The sequence below is a fragment of the Vulpes lagopus genome, chromosome 21 (assembly GCF_018345385.1).
Source record: "Vulpes lagopus strain Blue_001 chromosome 21, ASM1834538v1, whole genome shotgun sequence".
In the NCBI taxonomy this organism is placed as follows: domain Eukaryota; kingdom Metazoa; phylum Chordata; class Mammalia; order Carnivora; family Canidae; genus Vulpes; species Vulpes lagopus.
The window spans coordinates 19,802,297-19,819,712 of record NC_054844.1 but is presented as its reverse complement, the minus strand read 5'-3'; the positions used below and the strand labels follow the sequence as shown (position 1 = coordinate 19,819,712).

At 44.0% G+C, this 17,416-nt stretch overlaps 1 pseudogene; it reads right to left on the bottom strand.

The window, feature by feature from the left end:
- Positions 1–7,931: 7,931 nt before the first annotated feature.
- LOC121480065 lies at positions 7,932–15,347 on the bottom strand (annotated as a pseudogene).
- Positions 15,348–17,416: the final 2,069 nt, after the last annotated feature.

Here is a 17,416-nt window from a genome sequence, read left to right as displayed (position 1 = left end):
AACCAAAGAGGTAAAGGATCTATACCTTAAAAACTGCAGAACACTTCTGATAGAAATTGAGGAAGAGACACAGAGATGGAAAAATATTCCATGCTCATGGATTGGAAGAATTAATATTATGAAAATGTCAATGCTACCCAGGGCAATTTTCACATTCAATGCAGTCCCTATGAAAATACCATGGACTTTCTTCAGAGAGTTGGAACAAATAATCTTAAGATTTGTGTGGAATCAGAAAAGACCCTGAACAGCCAGGGGAATATTGAAAAGAAAACCCCCCCATAGCTGGGGGCATCACAATGCCAGATTTCAAGTTATACTACAAAGCCGTGATCATCAATACAGTGTGGTACTGGCACAGAAACAGACATATAGATCAACAGATCAGAAGAGAGAACCCAGAAATGGGCCCTCAACTCTATGGTCAACTAATATTTGATGAAGCAGGAAAGAATGTCCACCTGAAAAAGGACAGTCTCTTCAATAAATGGTACTGGGAAAACTGGACAGCCATGTGCAGAAGAATGAAACTAGACCATTCTCTTACACCATACACAGAGATAAACTCAAAATGGATGAAACATCTAAATGTGAGACAAGAATCCATCAAAATCCTAGAGGAGAACATAGGCAACACCCTTTTTGAGGTGTTGAAGTTTGGCCACAGCAACTTCTTGCAAGATACATCTATGAAGGCAAGGGAAACAAAAGCAAAAATGAACTATTGGGACTTCATCAAGATAAGAAGCTTTGGCACAGCAAAGAAACAGTCAACAAAACTAAAAGACAACCTACAGAATGGGAGAAGATATTTGCAAATGACCTATCAGATAAAGGACTAGTATCCAAGATCTATAAAAAATTAAACTCAAATTCAAAGAAACAAACAATCCAATCACGAAATGGGCAAAACACATGAACAGAAATTTAACCAAAGAAGACATAGACATGGCCAACAAGCACATGAGAAAATGCTCTGCATCACTTGCCATCAGGGAAATACAAATCAAAACCACAATGAGATACCACCTCACACCAGTGAGAATGGGGAAAATTAACAAGGCAGGAAACCACAAATGTTGGAGAGGATGTGGAAAAAGGGGAACCCTCCTGTACTGTTGGTGGGAATGTGAACTGGTACAGCCACTCTGGAAAACCTCTTTTGTGGAGGTTCCTCAAAGAGTTAAAAATAGATCTGCCCTATGACCCAGCATTTGCACTGCTGGGGATTTACCCCAAAATTACAGATGCAGTGAAAAACCAAGACATCTGCACCCCAATGTTTGTAGCAGCAATGTCCACAATAGCCAAACTGTGGAAGGAGCCTCAGTGTCCATTAAAAGGTGAATGGATAAAGAAGATGTGGTCTATTTATAAACCATGTGTGTAGATGAGGGGGGGAGGAAAAAAGACGTCCTTTGAACACACACCTTCATTTAATGTAGCATTTAGATTAAAATGCCATTATTAATTTTTTCACAGAGGGAAATCTAAATGAATCATTTCACAATTACAAGTATTTCAAATGTTTACGTTAAGTATCTTAACAGTTATGTCCATTGTACCTGAAGAAATGTGAAATAAGAAAATATCATACCAGTTATCTGTGTATCTTTCTTTTCTTCTTCTTCTTCTTCTTTTTTTTTTTTTTGTTCCTGATTATAGTCATAGGTAAGGAGTATAACCTCTTCACTTCCTAGGGCATCCAGCTGGTGGCCAGGCATACAACGAGCATTTAATAAATTCATGTTAAATTAAATTGAGCCTTACACATTTCCTTGGTACCGAAAATTCTCCTTTTCCTTCAGACTAACATTGTGCTACTTCTTTAAGTCTATTTTCTGGGGGAATTCCTTGACAAACAGCATTTCTCTCCATCCAGAATCGTATCTGTACTCAGCAGCTAGAACTGTCCCCAGGCACTTGTAGTTTTGCCTTTGTGTGACTATGCCTGAGTTCTGGTGACTGTCATGTCTGTTCCATTACAGTGGAATCATGCTTAGGGCCAGGGATAGGTTCTCCCCTTCCTCTAGACCCACTGGTAAGCAGTGTTCATTCGAAGAGCAACAGGGAAAATAAGTCCTGGGGCAGGAGAATGCCTGATATAACGTTCCTTGGTCCTGCTCTATCTCTTCCCATGGGATGTGGGAGGTGATCAAAGGAGTGAAATTGATAGAAACGCCAACCCACTCTACCTGACTCCAGGGAGTCCCTGGAGATGAGACTGGCTCCAGTGTGAGCACAACATGCATCCTTCTTGATGCATCAGTTTTATGCTTTGGTATATGAGGGCCAGTGCTTTTCTGCTGTAATTATGTATGGGGCCCACACTGGGAGGGAGGGAGGGAAGCTACTTTCTTACTTGCTGAATTTCTCCTCTTCCGAACAGGAAGTAGGTGGTTGCAGGGAAAATCATTCGAGGCAGGATTACCCATATATTTACCTACTACTTTAGATGCTTCTTTGAGAGACTGGTGCAAAAACCTTGTTAGAGCATCTATTATTCTTTAGGGAAAGAGAATTGATACCCCACATATGTAGAAAAGTGGACAAAATAGATGATAATTGGATAGGAATGGAGGCATCATTACTCTGGAAGGGAAGGTATGAGTAGAAACTGAGAGAGGTATTGGTCAAGAGACACTTCCTGGAGGTGGGTGCTTATGGAGTAATTTGGGAAATAGAAGAGGGGCAGGTGAGTGGAAAGGAAAAGGGACAGAAATTCTAGGCTACACAGATCCTACGAGTCATGAAAGATGAGTCTCTTGTGAGGGGTGTGTTTTCTCACATTTGAAGGGAATTTATGCTTCAGGCTTTATTGTGTATTGTGCCATGGAGCGTGGTTTCTGACCCAGGAAAGATGAGATATGATTCTCACACCCATCTGGAGGATAGACAGACAGTAGGTTATGGATAGAGAGGCTCTTCCTGGGAGACAGTGGTAGCACCTGCTACAGTCATCTAGATCCCTGCTCTTCGGAGTGTGGTCCATGGACCAGAAGCATGGGGGTCACCTGGGAGCTTATTAGAAGCACAGAATCTCAGGCCCCAACCCAGACCTCCTGAATCAGAAGCTGCATTATTAACAGGCTCCCAAGTGATTTCTATGCTTTTTTAGCTTTGGAAAGCACTGGCCTGAGATGATGGATGACAGGTGTCTGGGCTCAGATGAGCACTATGGAAGGTCTGACAACTTTAGAATTGGGAGCATAGAGGAGGGCGCTAGGCTGCAGAAGTTGAAATTGGGGAAGAGGGATAAGTGTGGGGTCTGTGTCCTCTGTCCCCAGAATTCCCACTCCAGTCACTATGCCAGGTTGTGGACTCTGCCCACTCTGGGGAAAAAGCCTGTGGTGCCCTCTCTGGGGTCTGTCTGGTCCTCAGGGGCTCCCTGTGGTCAAGCATTGGGTGGTGGGGATGGCTGCCATTCTTTTTTCCCATCCTTAATATGATGGACAGAAAGGGACTGAGGAGGTCATATTAGTCATGCCTCCCCCTCAGAGCTGTATTGTCACTTCATCAAATGTGTTATAACATGATGATACAAATTGAGAGGCTCTGGAGGTTGGGGGATGAAATAGGAATTCTTAACTATCCGTTCTGGAAATTATGATACTTACATCCTCCAAATGCTTTCAGGAGAGACCAAATTTCTACATAAGGGGTTATACACTGGTAGGAACCAAATTAATGCTACTTAAGGGATCATTCTATGATTTTTAATGAGTGAACAACAAAAATTTTAAACCCTATAATCCAGAGACCTGGCGAGATAGGCAATGGAACAATGCCAGGGAGGCATTTGAGAATTTTCTTAGGTTTTTGAGGATTTGTGTACCTCATCCCCAATCAGAATGGGTGACAAATAGAGGCCAGTGTTAAATAAAATAGATTGAGATTGAGCAGAAAGAAGAATTTTCTGAGATTAGGGGGTGACCAGAGATGGCCGGAGATGGTAGGGCACAGGATCTCTAGCCCTGTGCATGACTGTCTCACTTGGGTGTGGAGTGCCTCAGTTGGGCTCCTGCTCAGAAACAGGGTAATGTGCAAAATGAACTCTCAGAATCTTTGTTATCCAAGCATTATCCAGTCAACTTCTTAAATGAGAGGCTGTGGTGGATGTGTGGTGTATGTAATGTGGTGAGGCATGGGGATGATGAGTGACACAAGAAAAACACCAATCGTATTAGAGCACTGAAATCTGCTATCAACTCTTCTAATCCCATTGGACATTAGGGCTTGAATAGAGTTTTAGGTTTACAAGTCCTTCGTCTCTCCATACATTTATTTTGTGTCAAGGAGATAGTAAAATCTCCTAAGGGGAAGGAATATCCCTCTTATGTACTACTTCTCTCTCCACAGTGACTAAATGATGACGATGATGATTATATACCTACCATTTCCTAAGTACTCCAAACACTTTCCATCATCACCTATCTAATACAAAGTTGAATGAGGTATTGTTATGTTCATTTTGCAAAATTTGAATGGAAGGCTCAGAGATGTTATTTGTGTAAAGTGAGTAGTGAAGCTCGGATTTGTACCCAGGTTGAGCAAAATCTTGTGCCTGTAACCCCTGAGCTATACTTTGAGGGAATAGTGGCTCAGTGAGGGATAGATTGATCATTGAAACCTGATGGCACAGAGGTAATTTTTTTAAATAATAAATTTATTTTTTTATTGGTGTTCAATTTACCAACATACAGAATAACACCCAGTGCTCATCCCGTCAAGTGCCCCCCTCAGTGCCCGTCACCCATTCACCCCCACCCCCCTCCTACCTCCCCTTCCACCACCACTATTTCGATGGGAAGCCCAGGTGCTGTTCAGGCCTGCCTCGCGCCGGCCCCTCCCCCAGCAGCCTTGCTTTAATTATTTATTTTTTTTAAAGATTTTATTTTATTTATTCACAACAGACACACACACACAGAGAGGCAGAGACACAGGCAGAGGGAGAAGCAGGCTCCATTCAGGGAGCCTGACGTGGGACTCGATCCTGGGTCTCCATGGTTAGTCTCCAGGATCATACCGCAGGCCAAAGGCGACACCAAACCGCTGGGCCATCAGGGCTGCCCAGCAGCCTTGCTTTAAACTGCGGTCTGACAGGCTTCCCAGCCCCGGCCCCAGCCCCACCCCGAGAGGGGTGGAGCCCCAGTATATTTTGAACAGCCCATCCACCAAGCTTTGATTCCGGTACTGACTGCGATGGACTAGATTTAGGAAACTCTGTCCTGGACCAGGCCCTGTTTGTACCCTCTGATAGGAGAAGAGGAGGGAAAAGTGAGGGAGAGGCTTGCTCTGGAGCATTGGACCGGTTAATCAGTTGCTAATCCAGAGGCAAAAGCCTGTTTAAACACCCTGTGGTCACATAACCTGAATTGGGGCTTGCATTACCTGTGAGCTTGTAGTTCTACTTTGACACTAGGTTAATGCAGTTTGGCATTTTTATTTCTGCATAAACGCAGGTATCATGTTCTTTTCACTTAGAAGCAACATTTTTAAGGATTTTCAGTGGCACTTTTCACCTACTCTGCTTTCAGCAAGACACCCACAAACGCACATTTAGGCTTTTTCAGTTTGATACCATGAATGAAACCGCAGCCACATCTAAATAGGTTTTATTTTCCAGAGTTGCAAAATGACTTTAACATTCCCTGTTTCCAGCATTTGGCATCAACAGCATTTTATATCAGCGTGGCATAGATCCATCTGAAACCTCTACCGGAGTGCAGAAATACGGACTCCCCTTGCTTGTAACAACTGATCCTGAGCTCATAAAATAACTCAATAATGTAGTGGAACACCTGAAAGGTATTTAATTGTTGAAAACCATTTTGAGTTTTGCAGGCCTTCTTGGACCCATAATTTCTGGCATCTTGGTGTTCATTTTTCAGCTCTATACAAAGAGGTGTAAAACACTGCAATCTCAAATATAGGAGATTGCAATCTCAATCGCAAGGAAGCAAATAATAAGTTGAAAGAAAGTCCACTCTTCCCTACCACATTTTGTGTGGGTTAAATACGTTGATGTTAGGAATCTGATCTGGCTTCACAAAACAGTCTCTATCAACTTCCTTTGATTTTTGCATTTCGTGTAGCCAGGTGGAACAAGTTGGAATTTTACATAACTATGATGGTGTTTATTATTGGAGAGAAATCCACTATATATTTTTAACATGATATGTTTTCTATAGCTGTCTAGAGATTAAAACCATCATTATTTTATGATAAGAAAACTGAAATTGGATCCAGCCTGGGAACTAAACTTAAAAAAAAATACTACTAATAGAGGGCCCAATAAAGTTTTCTAATGTCTTACTGTCTTCGTTTGTCTTTGTTAAAATCCTGCCAGTAAGTTAGCCATTTCTATCTGAACACTCGTTTTTTTCTTAGCTCAAGAAATTACTGAATACTTTTGAATGAATACTTGTTCTCCATCTATTCTTTCCCCCCACCCCCCCCCCATGTTTTTCTCTACTTAGGAGTCTCACTTCTAATTTTTCTCTGTTATAGGATGTTTCTCCTTGGCTCCTCATTTGACCTTCCAAAACTAGTTCCAAAAAAATTACAGTAACTTTTTTTTTAATTCCTGAGTCATATATATATATATATATATATATATATATATATATATATATATTTCTGTTTCAAGAGGCTTTTATTTTTAAAATTCTATTAATTGTATTTTTATCATCTTCAGAGCTAAATCACCCAGGGCTATACTCAGATTACTTAGCCTGAAACGTAGAAGTAACTAAGAATTTTTGTCACCTTCATTTGATGAAGAAGCAAGCCCTGCCTAAGCTACTGGTTTTTAGGTTGTCTCCTTTAAGACTACACTGATGACATTTCACCTCAGTTGTATGTAGACCTTCCTATTTAAGGAGGAATTGCTCTTCCTAGAGGCAAATTGTTTGATCTCTTTGAATGCCATCCCATTCTTAAGGACTTTACCGTAGTTCTTCTCTGGTATTTCTGACTTCTTTGTTTTGAGATATTTTCATTGGTTTCATCTGTCTTCAGTTTTAAAAGAAAAAAATTTCCACCCACCCCAGATCTTTAAGTGACTATCCAATCTCTTCCTTTTCAGAGAAAAATTGAGAAAAAGTTGATTTTTGTCAAGGGGTCAGCAAGACTGACCGCCCATATCCAGCAAGTGGCCTATTTTTGTACTACCTGCAAACTAAGAATGTTTTCGGATTTTTAAAGGCTAGTTTTTAAAAGACTACGCAAGAGACCTAGGTGGCCCACAAACCCTAAATATTACAAGATTGTTTTTGTCTCTTGAAAAGAAAAAAACAACTGTGTATTCTTGAGTATATTATCCCAAGTTCCAAGATTAATTCAGGGCTCATTATGAGGCCCTCTTATTATAATCTCTAAGATGACTTCTGACATACATAACGTCACTAACAATCTTTGTGTAGTTGACTCACAAACATACATCCAACCCAAGTCTTCTCTTTGCTCATATAGTAAGTGGCTCCCTTGATATCCACATGTGGCTATCCTAGTGATACTTGAAACCTAAATTTAAGGGGGTCCTGGCTGGCTCAGTCAGTAGAGCATGCAAGTCTTGATCTTGGGTTGTAAGTTCCAACCCCACATTGGGTGTGGAAATTACTTAGAAATAAAACCTTAGGGCAGCCCAGGTGGTTCAGCAGTTTAGCGCTGCCTTCAGCCCAGGGCATGATCCTGGAGACCTGGGATCGAGTCCCAGATCAGGCTCCCTGTATGGAGCCTGCTTCTCCCTCTGCCTGTGTCTCTGTCTCTCTCTCTCTCTCTCTCTCTCTCTCACTCTCTCTCTCATGAATAAGTAAATAAAATCTTAAAAAAATAAGAAAAAGAAAACCTTAAAAAAACAAAATAAAAGAAATATTCATGAAATTTGGTTAGCTAATATGCTAGTTGTTGGATAATCTTATCTATATTGCTAATATACAGATTAGATTTAGAAGAGGGAAAATATAAACAATTTGATCTGGTAATAGAAAGATTATAGATTCTGTAAATAGTATTCTAATAATGCTTGTTCAATAATGGTACAAATGATCTCTTCTTTTTTGTGTGTGTGTGTTTTAGGTTTTATTTCATCATCATAAACCGAACTCTGCAAACCAGCTAGACCTGGGGAAGGAACCACGGAGCCTGCAGAACTGTGGTGAGAGTGCGGAGACTCTGGGCTATTTCAAGCAGGTGGGGGTGGAGGGGAGCTCTCCTGAGCTAGAGGAAGGGTCTGGAAGTTCAGATAAAACAGGAGTTAGATTCATCAGATCTGTCCGCAGTCCGCGATGGTGATCTTCTTGCTGGTCTTGCCATTCCTGGACCCGAAGCGCTCCACGGCTTCCACGATGTTCATGCCCTCCTTGACCTTGCCGAAGACCACATGCTTGCCGTCCAACCACTCGGTCTTGGCGGTGCAGATGAAAAACTGGGAACCGTTGGTGTTGGGTCCAGCGTTGGCCATGGACAAGATGCCAGGCCCCGCGTGCTTCAGGGTGAAGTTCTCATCATCAAACTTCTCCCCGTAGATGGACTTGCCGCCAGTGCCATCGTGCGGGTGAAGTCCCCACCCTGGCACAAAAATCTCGGGATAATCCTGTGAAAGCAGGAACCTTTGTAACCGAATCCCTTCTCTCCGGTACTCAGAGCACGAAAGTTCTCTGCTGTCTTTGGAACTTGGTCTGCAAACAGCTCTAAGGAGACGCCCCCCAAAGGCTCCCCGTCTAGGGCGATGTCAAAGAACACGGTGGGGTTGACCATGGCTGGACGGCGAGGCCTGCTCCGGGTATACCCCTGGTATAAAGGAAGAAAATTAAAAAGTAAGCAATAGCTAATTTTAAAAATTTAGTTCAAGCAAATTTAAATTATTTAAATTATGTGAAAGAGATCCATTTGCGTTGAAGGCCTCATGGTGCGTGATTTTTTTTAAACAAACATCAGATTATACACATCAAAATGACTGTTCAATTCAAAGGATTCTGTTTCGAAAAATGTTTCATATCAATGGATAGTGCCATTACTTTAGACATTTTTGGAGCTCTTCTTTTGAAACTAACTTATAGGAAAATTCATAAGATAAAAAAAGGATATTAGTTTTCTCCAAAAGTTAGATCTTCTTCTTCACTAAGCCCTTCTCTCAAAACTAACATATAAAACCAAAACCAAAAAAAAAAAAAAAAGTAAATGCAAAAAACCCTAGAGTAACAGCTAACTTAGTAACTCTTATGCATAAGATTTGACTTTTCCCAAAACTCAAATTTACCTTCAAAAGACAAAAACTTACTAACACTAACAATGTTTAAAAGAATATGTCCATAATAAAAGCAATGCAATCCCCACTCTATAAGGACACATTGATTATTTTCACTAAAACGCCAGGACAAAAAAAGTTGGACTATGCACTATTTTGGAGAGTGTTTGTATATAGGCATTCGTCAATCTTTTCGTCTGTACTAAAAATTGTTACCACCTTGATGGAGGGTAAACAGGCAACACCTAACCATTTTTGAAATGCATTTATCCTTTGTTCCAGAAGTTTTACACATGTGGCAAAACAAGTACAAGCATATTTCCTGTAGCACTATTTTTTATAGCATAGATAATAAGCTACCTATACCACAACTGGAAGGCTGGTTAAATACATAATGACACATTTATACAATGGAATACAAGGCAGACATTGAAAAATATTTATTTTACTTAATAAATCTCCATAATTTATTAAGTGAAAAAAGAATACAGAGTGAAAAAAGAACAGGCTGCTTTATTTCTGAATCTCTACTAAGTTTTCCATTTTTGAGATATTCCCTTGATTATTTTATTTTGAAGAACGATGTATTATTTGGTAAATATCTATTATTCTGAAATACCAGTCTAGAATGGAGTGGGTAAAAAAAAAAATAATGATAACGCAGATATTATCAGGGTGACCACAGAATTTCAAGTGCTGGATACAGATATAAAAGCCTTTCAAAGACCTCTTTAAGAAGAAACACTCCATACCCCCCCCCCCCCGCCAAATTGCAGTAGTGGTGCCAAAGACATTGATGTCAAAAATGCATGTGAAGCTGTCAAAAATGTACAGGAGGGCCCGGGTGGCTCAGCGGTTTAACACCGCCTTCCGCCCAGGGCATGATCCTGGAGACCCAGGATCAAGTCCCACATTGGGCTTCCCAGCAAGGAGTCTGCTTCTCTCTCTGCCTGTGTCTCTGCTTCTCATTCACAAATTAAAAAAGAAGAAAAAAAAGATGTATAGGAAGTTTCTAAATAAAATTGTTTTGTAAGATGTGGATAGAAAAAAAAGCACTATATTTAAATTAATATATTCTATGTGATTTAATTTTTTTTTCTTTTTTATTTATGATAGTCACACAGAGAGAGAGAGAGAGGCAAAGACACAGGCAGAGGGAGAAGCAGGCTCCATGCACCGGGAGCCCGACATGGGACTCGATCCCGGGTCTCCAGGATCGCACCCTGGGTCAAAGGCAGGCGCCAAACTGCTGCACCACCCAGGGATCCCCTATGTGATTTATAGATACGTATATGTACCTTAAATTGCTAAATCAATATAAAAATAGGAATTTGAATTATTTCTGCTACCAACCTAAAATTTAGTCAAATGATTCTTATCTTATTGGAAAATGGTGATCAACTTTTCTTTTTTAAATCAAAACACCTACTTGACAAGCCCATGTGGATATCTAAACAGACAACTTAAAATGGCAAAAAAAAAAAAAAAAAAAACCAGAATTCCTAATGATACTCATTATCTTACTACAATCTCACTCCCTGCCATTTTTCCTTATATTAATAAAAGCACCATCACCTCCCTAGTTACTCAAATCAACATCTAGGAATACTTCTAAATGTGTTTCCTTCAAATCTCACATCCAAGCCAAGCCCCATCTATGTGATTCCCCAAAGCTTGTATCCCAATCTGGTCATTTCTATCTCTTATGTTACATCCTGGTCTAAGTAAGTCCACTATGGCTACAGCCTCCTCACTGGTCTCTCTGTATTATACGTGCCCCTTTTCAATCCATTATCCCCATAGCAGCCTGAGGAATCTTTAAACAAAGTATATCTTAACATCATAATTATCCTACTTGGTGTCTCAGTGCTACTAAAGAATAAAACTCAAACTCTTTCAATCCCCTACCATTGTTCCACTTGCCCAAGCTGGCCTCCCTGGTGCTCCTCAAGCACACCAAGCTCTAACTGTCCTCAGTCTGGAATGTTCTCCCCTCACCTACACCTGGCTGATCACAGCTTCTGCATCTCTACCCAGACAAGTCTTCCTTGATCGTGCCACCTTACGTGGCCTTTGACACCTGATGGTCTCACTTCACAAAACCTAAATTCTTATTAGTTGATCTGTTGTCTTATTGTGTGTCTCCTCCAACCACATATAAATTTCATCAGAGCTGCCAGTGTGCCTTGTTCCGGTGCTGAGAAAATGCCTGTCTCATAGTGTGTCTACAACAAATAATTTTTGAGTGAAGTGAATGGATCAATAAATAAGGCTCCTAAATGAACTACAACAAAAGGGACAGCAGTCTTTGATTATCTAAACGCTGGTCTATGTGTTGCATAAAATTAACACTGCAGTTTAACTATGAATATTTATCACCTCTTGGATGTAAGCCTAGTAACTAACTATGCTTAATTTATCCTCATATAACCTACAGGGCCTACTATATATCTTAAATAGAGCCAGGACTTAAAAACTCTATTATGTGGTTTTTATTACTATAGTTGTCTCACAACTGTTTTGTTTCTAATTATTTTCTTGGAGGGATGAGCTCAGTGTTAAATTATACAGGAAAGCAGATCTAGTATATTTGCTCATTCAGACAACAATTTTTAACCAGCAGTCATCGGGGAAGGGATTTCTCATGACCATATTATTGATTATCTGAGTCCCTGTAGTTATATGCTTATGTAGCTTAGCTCTGTGTTTTATGTATGCTTAGCTCTGTGTTTGAAGATAAGTTATAATAAACAATGTAATAGAGCAGCAGAAATCCTTTCAAGGTCAACCAATTTTCATGGTATTTATTTATTTTGTATTTTTTAAAAAGATTTTATTTATTTATTCGTGATATACATATATATATATATATATATATATATATATATATATATATATAGAGAGAGAGAGAGAGAGAGAGAGAGAGAGAGAGAGGCAGAGACACAGACAGAGGAAGAAGCAGGCTCCATGCAGGGAGCCTGACGTGGGACTCCATCCTAGGTCTCCAGGATCATGCCCTGGGCCAAAGGCAGGCACTGAACCGCTGAGCCACCCAAGGATCCCCTTTGCAGGTATTTAAATAAGAATTTAGGAATGCCAGAAACCTTCATCGTGTTCAAGGGTTACTTCTGAGTACAGATCATTCAGTCTGGGGATAGGATAAAAAAGCATGCAGGAATGTCCAATGACAACAATTAAATAAGGTAGAAATATTACATCAACATGCCTGTTTACAGGCACAGATGCCCAATCTAAGTGAATCCAAATTTATTTTAAATTTTAAAACATGTTAAATGTTTCTACAGAATCATCTGTTTCGCGGGGCCCTGAATCACAGACTCATTTTACACTTACAGTGTGTAACAAAAGGGAAAAAAGCAAAGTAATGTGAGCTTCTAGTTAAAAAAAAAAAAAAAAAAAAATCCCAGCTCTAAAGTCAAAATTTCTGCAATAAGCTTTTACCACAATCATATGAATCACACTGGGTTTAGAAATTTGGAATTTTTGTAATCAACCACTGTCTAATCTCTCTTAAATCTCCAGTTAATGCCACCAAATATAAGCCCAAACCAGAACCCCTAACTACACACAAGCTCTTAGATTATATTCTTTAAACTGACAGCTTCCAGCGCTTTATAACCCTTAAAATTAATGGCCTGTACTACTCTTTAAATATTTTACACTTTCATTTTCTGACTTTTACTCAACATAAACTCATACAGATAGATATATAAGAATATATATACACACATACGTTTTAATGAAGGTGGTCAGTCTATTGCCAACAACTATAATATAATAACCATAGCTAAAAAAAAAAAAAAAGTCTTTACATAGGGTTTCAGATGACCTAAATTTTACACTGAGCAGCAACTCTAAGAAATTAGGATTTTAATTTTATGCTACTTGGGAGAAAAAGTACAGCGGAAAACAGTAAATTTAACTCTTTCCATTTGTTTCCCAATAAAAAGTTGCTAGCAAAGTTTTGGCAGGCTCCGAGAGAAGTATTCTTATGTACGACTATTTAACAAGACCACCAAGCTACCCTAAGTGCCTACCTTTAGAGGGAGGGGGCTGGGGAAGAAGAGGACATTTATGCTGATTTATGTAAGACCCCTCACTTTTTTCTTTCAACTATTAATAACCCGCCTACAGAACACCTCCAAAGAACACCCTGACACACTGAAAAAAAAAATCAGCCCAGTTCTCCTGCCCACTCTCCATTCAATGAGACAGAGAGGGGGAAGTGGGCCAGGGGCAAAGGGAACTGGGGACAGATGGCCTGGGAGCGGCAGGGGAGTCCCGGACCGGCGGCCGCAGCGGGCAAGAATTCGGGGTCGCGGTGCCTGAGTGCGCGGCCCGGCCCCCCCAGCAGCGCCCCTCCAGCACACATCACTCTCTCTTCGGGGCTGACCCTCTGGTGGCTCCAGGTTCAGGACTTTCCAAGGAAGACTGCCAAGGCGGGCAAGGAGAGTTTAAGGGAGGGCGGAGTGACTAAACCCTGGAGATCAGATTTGCCCTAAGCGGTCGGCTCCGTCCCCAAACCCCGACAGTGATGACGTCCACACCGACTCTTTAGGAGAAACAGCCTTTTGTGAAAAAACAAACAAAAAAACAGGAGCCGCTCCTAAGATCCCAAAGTCCTACTACACCGGAAGAGAATAAAGGCGGGGAAACCCATCAGGCCGTTTCCAGGGAAGACCCCGACGCCCCCGCCCCGCACCCAGCCCCGCGCCCCCAAGGGAAGTGGGAGGGGGGATGCTCGGCGAACTACCTTGTTTGGTCTCCAAAGGGCAACACAGCGAACACAGGACGTTGGAGGCGCAGCCCCCGCGGCCTCCGCAGGCCCTGGGCTGGGGGGCGGGGGGACACGGGGGGACGACGAGCCCAGGTGAGGCGGCCCCTGAAGCCTGCTCCCGGGCTCCCGACCCCGCCGCCGGCCGCCGCCCCCGCTGCGCCGCCCCCTGGCGGGGAGCGCCCGGCACTGCAGAGCGCGCGGCGGGGGGAGCCCGGGCGCCCCACCAGCCCCGCCTGGCGCGCGTCGCCCCCCGACCGCCGCCTGCAGCCGGTGCGCCCCGGAGTCCCCGGCCGCTGCTCGGGGTGCGGGGACGCCTCCGCCCGCCGCCGCCCCAGCCCCAACCCCTCCCCGGCGCCGCGGCGAGCGTTTCCCACGCGCGCGGCGCTCCCCGGGCGCCTCCTCCCCGCCCTCCGCCGCCGCCGCCCTCCCCAGCGCCTCGGAGTGCGCGCAGCGGAGCCCTGGGCGCAGCCGGAGGGAGTGGGAGGAGGCGCGCGAGGTGGGGCGGGGGGGGACTGCGAGGGGCCGAGAGGCGACCGCGCTCGCTCCGGGAGGACGCCCGCCTGCCGCTGCCTCGGGGCTCCCCGCGCTCTCCCCCGCCCGGCTTCCCCGCCCCCCGAGGGCCGGCGCGGGGGTGGGGGGCAGAGCGGAGCCGCCGCGACCCAGCTGGAAATGATGCTCCCGGAGGAGCTGCAGGGAAGGGGCTCCAACACGGTTTGGGGTTCGCTAAGATTTAGGGGGCCCCGGAGGCTAGAGAGGGGCCCGGGGAAGGCCTCTGGGCGCGGGTGTCGGTGAACAATCTTGCCCTCGGGGATCGCCAGGGCAGCGGGGTGGGGGGCGGGGCGAGGGAGGGGGTCCGGCAGGTACATGGTCGTATCTGAACTTTGTGAGCAAGTTGGATGGAGCCCCACGCTTGGGCGCCCCGACTGTGCCGGCCACGGAGTCGAGGTCTCTAGGCCCCAGCGGGACCAAAGACCTCCGAAAGCAAAGGGCCTGGGAACAGAGCGCGTTTAAGGGTGAAGGAAGGGGGCGAGCTGAGCCCCCAGGTCACTCAGCGCCCGGCGCGTCCTCCGGGGTCCCCTCCTTACCTGGTGGCTTTCCTAACAAAGTAAGAGAAGGGGAAGTCCCGGTGATGGATCACCAGCCGCTTCCGCGGAGGCCTGATCCGCTGCAGCTCTCGCCCCCCCCCCCCCCCGCCCCCAGCCGGGGCTGGCCCGCTCCCGGACCGCGCGGCGCCTGGCAGCTGCCTGGTGCTGCAGAGCACCGCGGCGGGGGTCCCTCCCCCGGAGCAGGAGAGCTCTGCCCGAGCCGCTCCCCCTCCGCTGCGCGCCAGGCCCCGGGCTGTGGGCGGCGCTGCTCCGCCCGGGCCCGCCGCCGGCCGCGCCCCGCCTCTCCCGGGCCTCCCCGCTCCCAGGTGGGGCGGGTGGGGCAGGCGCAGCCGCCGCGCGTCCTCCCGGGTCCGACGGAGACCGGGGCTCGCAGACGCTCGGGGCCCCAGATTCCCAGGCGGCGACCGAGGCAACTGGCGAGCTCCCCGGAAGCTCAGTGGCCGCCGCTGGGGTGCGCTGCGCGCTGCAAGGGCTGCAGGGGGGCGCGCAGAGGTGAAGGGGGGCGGGGGGGGGCTCGCGGAGTGCCCCACTTAAGAGAGGGACAGTCGCGATGAGTGCGCACACCCCCAGGTCCTGAAAGCCGGAGCGAGGGGGCAGTTTCCACCAAAAATGAGAAGTGCTGTTACCCTGGGCACTTTGCCTCCAACCTGGGTGAACCACGACCGTCCAGCGCCCTGGGCTTGGGTCTGGAAGGAGCTGCGACCCACCTTCCTCCGAGCCCAGCCAGCCCGCGGGTGTGGGCCACAGATCTGTGGGTCCTGGCGGGTGACTTCCAGCAGAGGCATTCCCCTACGTAGTATGTCCATGATAACGACAATGCTAATTATGAATTAGGCGTCTTTGCACCAAACACTCCCTTTGCATGACTGCAAACAAGATGTTCTGGAAAAGGAGAAGGTAAACTGAAATAACCGTGATGGTTTGGGGATGAAGTCAGGAAACAAGGGCACCTGTGTACGATCAGGTTAACTTGGGAGCAAAGGCACTACCCGGATGCTGTGCAAAGCAGGCCGGTTAGCCCACGTTTAAATTAATTCGTCATCTATATTTAAGTGGGATTAAACACTTTTAAAATTAGTATGTCATCTGACCTATCTCAAACATTTATCAAGATGAGATACCGTTTCCTTTGTTTCTTCTGACCTACGATGTGGTGAGTAAACAAATTTCCGACCTAATTTCCGATGGAACCTGTCTCAGGGAACAAAATATTTTGAGAAGAAAATGATGACGTCTAGATGTGGGTAAACCAACTATCTCCTCTGGAGATGGAAGAGTCACATTTGGCAGGGATCGCTCAGTCAACTGATAGATCAGGCAACTGACAAAGCAGGAAAAGTGCACCTGGTGCATTATTAAGTATCAAGATGATGGACATAGGTCATAATGAAGCTTGTACTTAACAGCTCATTGACTTGAGTCATAATAACAATGACTTTATAAAAGCACCCTCCTATCTTTTTTTTCATTGTCCTCGCAAAGAAATTTAACAGTGTCTGTGTTGTCATTATCAGGAAAATATGTCAGCCTTCTCCTTAATTAAAGCCTTCCCTGTAGTCTTCACATTAAAATTTTATGTTTTCCATTTTTAAATATTATTTCAATTGCTCTTTGGAGACAAATCACTATATAAATCCCCACATACAAATAAATAGGTCAACCTATTACATGTTGTAAGACAGTTATTCATTTATATATGTCTGTACATAAGAGGCAAAAAATTTTTAGAAACATTTCATATGAATGCTATATTTTGATGGATGGAAACACTAAAATGAATTATGTAATAGAAATAACATACACAATATTCTGTAAAATCTGTATTACATCATCATATATCTTTGCATGAAGATTGAGTGATTGTATGTCTCACCTGTCAGATGAAAGAAGAGACAGGAATGTACTAACTGATAAATAGAAATAATATTTTACAAGACTAGTATGTCCTAATTTATTAAAAGAGAGGGTAAGATCTGAGTTAAGGTTAAATAATAAGGAATTAGAATTCCATATTCAATGGAAATAAAATGTGTAAGTCTGATTAAATAAGAAACTAATATACATTAGAAAAAATAGCTGACAGAGGGTGATTTTAATATGACAATTAGTCCCTGACCAAATGGACAGTAAAAAATTGGGTTCTGTGAATTTCACTGTATGTAAATTTCACATGATTTTTCAAGGAAAAGTATTTTTTTTAAGATTTATTTATTTATAGCAGCAATGTCCACAATAGACTAACTGTGGAAGGAGCCTTGGTGT